Below are 7,167 nucleotides of genomic sequence, written 5' to 3'. Positions count from 1 at the left end.
GGGCTAGTTACCCATAAAAACCACAGCCTCTTGCAGCAGGAGTTAAATGGTTGTCCTACCTTTTGAAGGACTCCATCAGACAGCCCTGTCAGTTCTGCAGACTACCCTTAGACCCACAGTACACAACCCATCAAATGTGCAGATACATCAGCGTCCTTTACCAATGCTCCATTTAAGAGCTATTTATACTTGAGTTTTTGCCCGTATGTTGGCCTGTGCATTACATGCCTGGTACTCAGGATGTGTCCAAAGGATCCCTTAAGACTAGGGCTACCGGGCTGGGGAGATGGCTCAGTGGGTAAGAGCACCCGACCGCTCTTCCGAAGGTTCAGAGTTCAAATCCCAGCAACCACATGGTGGCTCACAACCATCCGTAACGAGATCTGGCGCCCTCTTCTGGAGTGTCTGANAGTTCAAATCCCAGCAACCACATGGTGGCTCACAACCATCCGTAACGAGATCTGGCGCCCTCTTCTGGAGTGTCTGAAGACAGCTACAGTGTATTTACATATAATAAATAAATTAAAAAAAAAGACTAGGGTTACCGATGGTTCTGAGCACCATGTAGATGCTGGGAATTGAACCCAGGTGGTCTCAAGAGTAACCTGTGCCCTCCAGCCCATCACCCCCAATGGTTGAGTTGAGGTGTTACACAATGTTAACCATGCTTTATGTGACAAGTACATTTTAGCAAGTCAATAGAAAAGGTCTGATTCTCTACAGTTCAGTGCAAGCATTATTCTGGAATGGTCCTTAAGTATTTCTAAGGCTCACTCATATACCCACAATGCTACCAAGTTAAATTTTATAAAGTTTATTTGTGCTTTAAAATACAAAGGCCAACCCTAACTTCCAGGAAATCCACTGTGAGAAATGCTTTTCTCGGCTTAGCAGGGGCCTCCTAGGGCCTCCGACTGAGCGCCCGCACCAGCTAGCTGTCAAAGGCTTCCGAGGGTGACCACAGTCATGAGGATGACCACAGTCACGAGGCCTTTACTGGCTCCTCTTGCAGAACAAACGCCAAGGTTGTCTGATGACTCTGGGAAATTCAAGGCAGGAGCAGCAGAAGGCTCTGGCACTACAGGGCAATAACCTAGAAACAAGGAAAGAACCTGAAGGAGACAGACAGGCAGCTAAGTGATCAAAACTGCAAACTTTAGGAACAAGCATTCAGATAGTCCTGGGATTCCAGCCGCCATTACAAGGCACCGTGTGCGCTGCACACAGGCAGGCACCAGCCAAGTTCAGAAGCAGGCTGCTAACTTTTTCTTTTTTTAAGAAAGTTTTAAGAAAGTTCCTGGTAAGTGGCCAAAAAAAGGTTTCTCATGAAACATCGGAGTATTTATATTCAACCAAATCCCTGAGGACCTGAACCTGCGTCCACTCAGAAGTGAAGGCAAGCAGAGCTGCCCTGCACTCTTGCCTACAGAGAATTCCCCAAGTACAGCTACTTTAGTGTAAGCCCATATCCATCCCCCAGCTTCCATAGAGAAAAAGGACACAGTGCACACTGCATTACTAAGGCTGGGCTGAGCAAACTCCCTCCCCCCCAATTGTTTCTAAATGTCAGCACTGCTAGACTCCATTCTCATGGCACGCCTTACATCCCTGCCTCCTCTAAAGGAAGACATTCATTTTCTAGAACTATGTGACCAGCATGTCTCACTTCAGTGAACACAGGACGGGTGCTGGCAACCGGCCTGGTTTCTGCTAACTCAAGGACTTTGCCCTCAGAGCACCCAAGGAAGAGGATTAACAGGCAACTAGACCTTAGATTTTGGGAGGTTGGCACACAGCTCTCTATGCAGTCTATTTAACTTGATTCCTTATAAAGCTCAAATTTCTTAAGCCTCAGAATAGAGTATTTTCCCTCAGCTGAAATCTTCAGACAGGGATAACCAATCCATCATAGGCTTATGGGCTTTTTGGGAACACAAAATGAGAACATAAAAATCTCAGCACCTGAAAGGCCACAAACTGAGTTTGAGGTCAACCAGGTCTACATAGCAAGTTGCAGGCCAGCAAGGGCTATACAGTAAGACTAAAGGGAGGAAGGGCTACACTTGATTCTGCAGCACCTGATCTAACAGACTAGCCCTTCCCAGCAACCACAACCCCTGCAATTCTGTAAAGCTCTTACCAGACAGAGGCATCCCGAAGGCCCTTTCGATGGTGATTTTTGTGCCACGCCTTACGATGAGCCAACCGGGAATCTGAGTAATGAAAACAACACACATCACTCTAACAGAAGCAACCTTACTGTGGACATTCTCAAAATAGGTCTTAAAAGTCGAGCCTCAGTAAACCATGACTCTTCACGAAAGTGTCATTTCAGACAGGGATAACTTAGATCATCCTCAGCTCAACCAGTGACAATTGCTTCACCTGTCACAAGGGAGCTACACAACCTAGCGAAGCAGCGACAAAATCCTGCTGACACTTGCCTGCCACTTAGCACACCCCTCAGCCAGGGTACTGGACTGGTTGGCACTGATGCTCCACCGAGCTGCACGTGCCAGCTCTTCTGCTCACAGGCATCCTTCTGAGTCAGGCCCAGAAACTGGGGTGCAGCCGACACCTATCAGTAAGGAAACACACACAAGGTTAACTCTAAAAAAAAAACTCACATGGAGTCTTCCAGGCAAGCCCGGAAGGCTGAGTTTCAGGCATCCACACTCCACACAGAAAGGCGCTTTATATCATCATGGACTCCTCAGCTCCCACAGCAGGTCAGCCTTTGTGCACGAGAACTTTTCACAAGTTTTTAAAAAAGATTCAGCAAATTTTCTTAACCACTAAGCCATTTCTCTCGTCACTCCTGCCTGTCCTCTTAAAGACAAGGTGACTAACAGGAAGGAAGCCAGGACAGAATTATGAGTTTGAACCCAACCCCTGTTCCACAACAAATGCAAGGCCAATCCAGGCTACACGGGAAGACTCTGGAAAAAGGTCACTTCCAGCAGCATCTGCCTTACAGCTGAGCCAGAGTCTTTGACAAGTCTTTCTAGACTATCAATGGAATCCCTAAAATGGTACAGGTCACCCACTACAGCGACCCTACCGAAGGGCAGCCATTACCACACCTGCCACTAAGAGGTGATACTATATAAAGGAGTGTCTCCTTTCCCCACCCACATGTACAAAAGCATATGGCTGTCTGTTAAGACTGAGGATTAAAAAAACTATCTCGGGGAGGCGCTTAAACATAGCCAGTGCTCTGGTCTCGCTGTGAGAGAATGGCAGTAGAACAACCAGTCATCGGACAGTTTCTCCATGCATGCTCAGACCCCGAGGACTCTTAATTCCACTCCACAACCGTCGCATCCCCTGACCTGGGTGGGAATGTGTGTATTTTAACTTTTTACCTGTTCTGAGAGACATCCAGGTTTGGAAGCCAGTGGTTCTGTGTTACAGAGGACAAGCCTCTGTGCCACTACCAGGTAGCAGGCCCAAATCTTTACTTAACCCAATTTCTAGGCCAAAAGACAGCTTGGTGGCTAAAGGGGAAACCAAACTCACTAAAGTCAACCAGACACATACATGCAGTGGCACACGCATATACAAAAGACACAGAGCCCACTCACTGAACGTCAGAGTTTACTTAGCAGTTGAGTGAAGAACAATGTTGTATTCACAAATGTTAAATGCAGCTTGTGAGAGTGCGGAGTAACGAGAACCATGCCCTCCTCTGGACAATCAATCCCGCAACACCTCTAACCCCGCCCCCACCCCAAACCTAACAACCAACCCTTCCCAGCGACCACAACCCCTGCGACTCTATGAAGCTCTTACCAGGCACGGGCATCCTGAAGGCCCTTGTGCACCACGCCTTTCCATGATGCTTCCTGGAGACAACACCTCCGTCTGAAGGAATAATAAAGAGATCCATCCCACTTCACTCTAACAGAAGCAACCTTACTGTGCTCATTCTCAAAACAGGCCTCAAAACGTCGAGCCTCAGTAAACCATGACTCTTCACGAAAGTGTCATTTCAGACAGGGATAACTTAAATCATCCTCGGCTCAACCAGCAAGAGGCCCCCCAAGCCCCCGAGCCAACCCAACTCATTCTTGGAAATCCGGTTCCGGCAACCACGTTGAGTTGCAGAAAGGCACTCTGTAGCCCCAAATTACACCACTTGTCTGGAACCCTTACCGACACGGGCTGCGGAGGGCTCAACGCGCATTCTTCTGGCTGAACTTGAGAACTCTATGTCTGAGGCAGATGCCCACCATCTACCTATGCCTTCTGACGGGTGACCACACCGAGCCCGTTGGCTTTCAGGGATCCAGCCATTACTTCTGAGATGGAACCTGCGTCTTGTCTCCCGAGTGCCAAAAGGCAATGCCTTCGGAGAAGGAGAAGTTATGCCGCGTTAGAGCTAACGGCTTTCAGTTTTCAATCCCGTTCATGACAATCTGTAGTTAGCAGGGGTCACTCGTGTTCACTTAAGGCCACCACCCTCAATGGAGACCCCAGGGCAGACAGAGATGAGCACATGGCTGGCTGTGGGTCACAGAGAGAAGACCGCTCCCCGCCCCAAGAGAAGAGAGATCGAAGACCAAAAAGGGCTTCATCCCGTCCGCATCAAACGTCTCGCAGTCTGGAGAGCATTTCCTTAGACGGCATCTCAGACCTCCTAAGGCCCGCAATAGTAAAGGAAAGGGCTGATCGTCGCCACGTCACCTCCAGAGAGAGTAAGCGTGTCGACGGTATGTGTAGGAAAGCTTCATCTTCCCTTTTCCACAACTTACCATCACCCAAAGCCTAGGCCTTTCAGGGAGAGCACCACGGACCGGCGCGGCCATAACTTCCAAACACGCGGCAGAGGACCTCGGAAAGGACGGGATCGCGCTTGCGCGCAGTCTTCCCGTTTTCCCTCCCCCCCGCAAGTCTCGCCGGAACTCTCGCGATGTCGAGAATGGTTTGATGGGAAATGTAGTTCTAAATCTACCGTTGCCAAGAGTGGGTCGTCTCACCTCACATTGAGTGAAGAGAAAGGGGTAAGATGGTGGCAGCCACCAGGGGTAGCAGAGGGTTCGGGGGTGAGGAGCTTGGACTGGTGGAGAACTTCGTCGGTTCCCCGCTAAGTCTGGGGAGGTGGAGAATGTCCGAGGGTTCAGGGACCGTTGAGGAAACTGAGGCTCCTTATTAATTGTGCTGCAGATTTTTATCTGGGGTGGAGAAATGTCACTTGGCTTAGTTCCTTAGTGAAGTCCAGGGAAAGTCCCAGGGAATCGGCAGCTTTTAAGATGGGGGCGAGAGCGGGTTCGGGCGGCAGGGGGCGTTCGAGAGCTGCAGGGGCGACCGTCAGCAGCAGCAGCAGGAGCAGCAGCAGCAGTAACAGCAGCACCGGGTATTCGCCTGCCTGTGGCACTGTTCTCGCGGGGAAGATACAATGAAAACGGCGCTGAGGACTAGCCGGTATAAGTTGGAGATAAAAACCATTTTAATAAAGGGGTTTAGTGTGAGGATTAGGAGAAAGAGAGGCGCTCAGGAAGAATGCATACCCAGGGTGGGAACTGGCTCAAGGAGAGTTGCAATTGATTGCGTTAGCCATGTATAATTCTAGTAGCTCGTGAGTTACATCTTAAAAGGTTGCTAGGAGACACCCCCCCTCCCCACTTTCTTGCTATCTTGGTAAGTGAAATAAGTGTGCTGGCCCCAGAGAAGCGTTGGATAGAACTGTAGGCACAAGTCGCTAGGGGTTGCATGGGGTGGGGGTGGTGTAATTGGTGAGGGTCGCTGAAAATTGTAGTTTAATATCTGGGAAGGGCAAAAGGGCCTTCAGCAGTTGGTAATTATGCCAGAATTCTTGTTTCTCTGTTGGCAAGAGACTTGACAGGATTCCTGAATGAGGGACCCTCTTCCTCTATCGTGGGCGTGTTTTCCATGTCTTTCGATCCTGCCTCGTTCGTTTCGAGTATCATTTTGCATGGGGCATCTTGACTTCATTTTTAAATAGGGCAAAATGGCAAGGCAGGGCCAGAACTTATACCTATTTACAAGCTAGTTTAAATTTGCAAGATCTAGAGCCTTTTATTCACGACCCTCGCCCTGTCCTCCTCAAAATGGAACTCTGTAGCATTTAGCCTGTATCATCTTTTTAATGTGGAAATCTGTTGTTACTCACTCTTAATGACCATATCCATGTATATTTCTCTCCTTTAATTTAATTGTGAGTGCTTTTGGGGGGAGGGAACTCTCTTAATATTTTTTTTTTAATTCCCTCACAGTGCTGGGCTTAGAGTTGGTCTGTGTCTTTCTCACAGAATATCCCAAGGAGATAATCATTAATGTATTCAGCAAGAACACAGGCCCTTGAATTTTCTATCTTACCCTTGAAGACAGACTATTTTGTTGAATTCTGAAGGGAAGGATGCATTTTCTCTTGGCACGTTAAGTTCTTTCATGTGAGACTTGCAGGGGGAATTCTCAAGAATTTGCCCAAAGCCGCTTGTGAAATTCGTGGGCACGTGACCTTCTGCAGACAAGATAATAATGGTAGTTAACACGTGACGGGATTCGCTAGGTGGCTGCTCACTGTCTCAGGTTCTTTAATCCTCGATATCTATGAAGCCCTGTGACTGTCCCATCTGACAAATGAGAAGACAGGTATCAAGAGGTGAGGTGCTGGTTAAAGCCTCAATGGTATCTGGCAGACTTGGTTTGATCTCAGCCTGCAGAGTTTATGCTTTTATCATTCGGTTGCTAATGCGCTGAGTGAATTGACCTACTACATAAGAGCTTTTCTTCTGGGGGAGAAGTAGAATGGAGGACGATTTGTGTCTTTAAAAATTGTATGTGTGGGGCTGGTGAGATGGCTCAGTGGGTAAGAGCACCCGACTGCTCTTCCGAAGGTCCAGAGTTCAAACCCCAGCAACCACATGGTGGCTCACAACCATCCGTAACGAGATCTGGCGCCCTCTTCTGGAGTGTCTGAAGACAGCTACAGTGTACTTACATATAATAAATAAATAAATCTTTAAAAAAAATTGTATGTGTGGGTATGAACATGTATGCAGGTGCACATGTATGAGAGTATGTGGGCGCATGTAGAGGTCAGACACCAACTTTGGGTCTCTTTCTCAGTCACTCTCCACTTTAGGTGTGAAGTTCAAGTCTCTCACTAACCCTAGAGCTTGTGGATTGGCCAGACAGACTGAC

At 48.3% G+C, this 7,167-nt stretch overlaps 1 long non-coding RNA gene and 3 other non-coding genes across 4 annotated transcripts; all 4 read right to left on the bottom strand.

Annotated features, from left to right (window-relative positions):
- Window positions 1-1,844: 1,844 nt before the first annotated feature.
- LOC115032644 lies at window positions 1,845-1,918 on the bottom strand. Its single transcript, XR_003838278.1, has one exon. It is a non-coding gene; the product is annotated as a small nucleolar RNA R38 (small nucleolar RNA).
- A 372-nt stretch (window positions 1,919-2,290) lies between these two features.
- Window positions 2,291-2,366, bottom strand: LOC115032643. Its single transcript, XR_003838277.1, has one exon. It is a non-coding gene; the product is annotated as a small nucleolar RNA R38 (small nucleolar RNA).
- Window positions 2,367-2,450: 84 nt separating this feature from the next.
- On the bottom strand, window positions 2,451-4,837 carry LOC110305866. The gene is made up of 4 exons (XR_002379199.2): window positions 4,755-4,837; window positions 4,156-4,348; window positions 3,793-3,864; window positions 2,451-2,578 (listed from the first exon to the last, which is right to left on the bottom strand). It is a non-coding gene; the product is annotated as an uncharacterized LOC110305866 (long non-coding RNA).
- Window positions 3,951-4,026, bottom strand: LOC115032642. The gene has a single exon (XR_003838276.1). It is a non-coding gene; the product is annotated as a small nucleolar RNA R38 (small nucleolar RNA).
- Window positions 4,838-7,167: the final 2,330 nt, after the last annotated feature.

Source organism: Mus caroli, chromosome 11, assembly GCF_900094665.2.
Source record: "Mus caroli chromosome 11, CAROLI_EIJ_v1.1, whole genome shotgun sequence".
Classification (NCBI taxonomy): Eukaryota; Metazoa; Chordata; class Mammalia; order Rodentia; family Muridae; genus Mus; species Mus caroli.
Note: the sequence above shows the minus strand (reverse complement) of the source record. Positions and strands in the feature narration are given on the sequence as shown.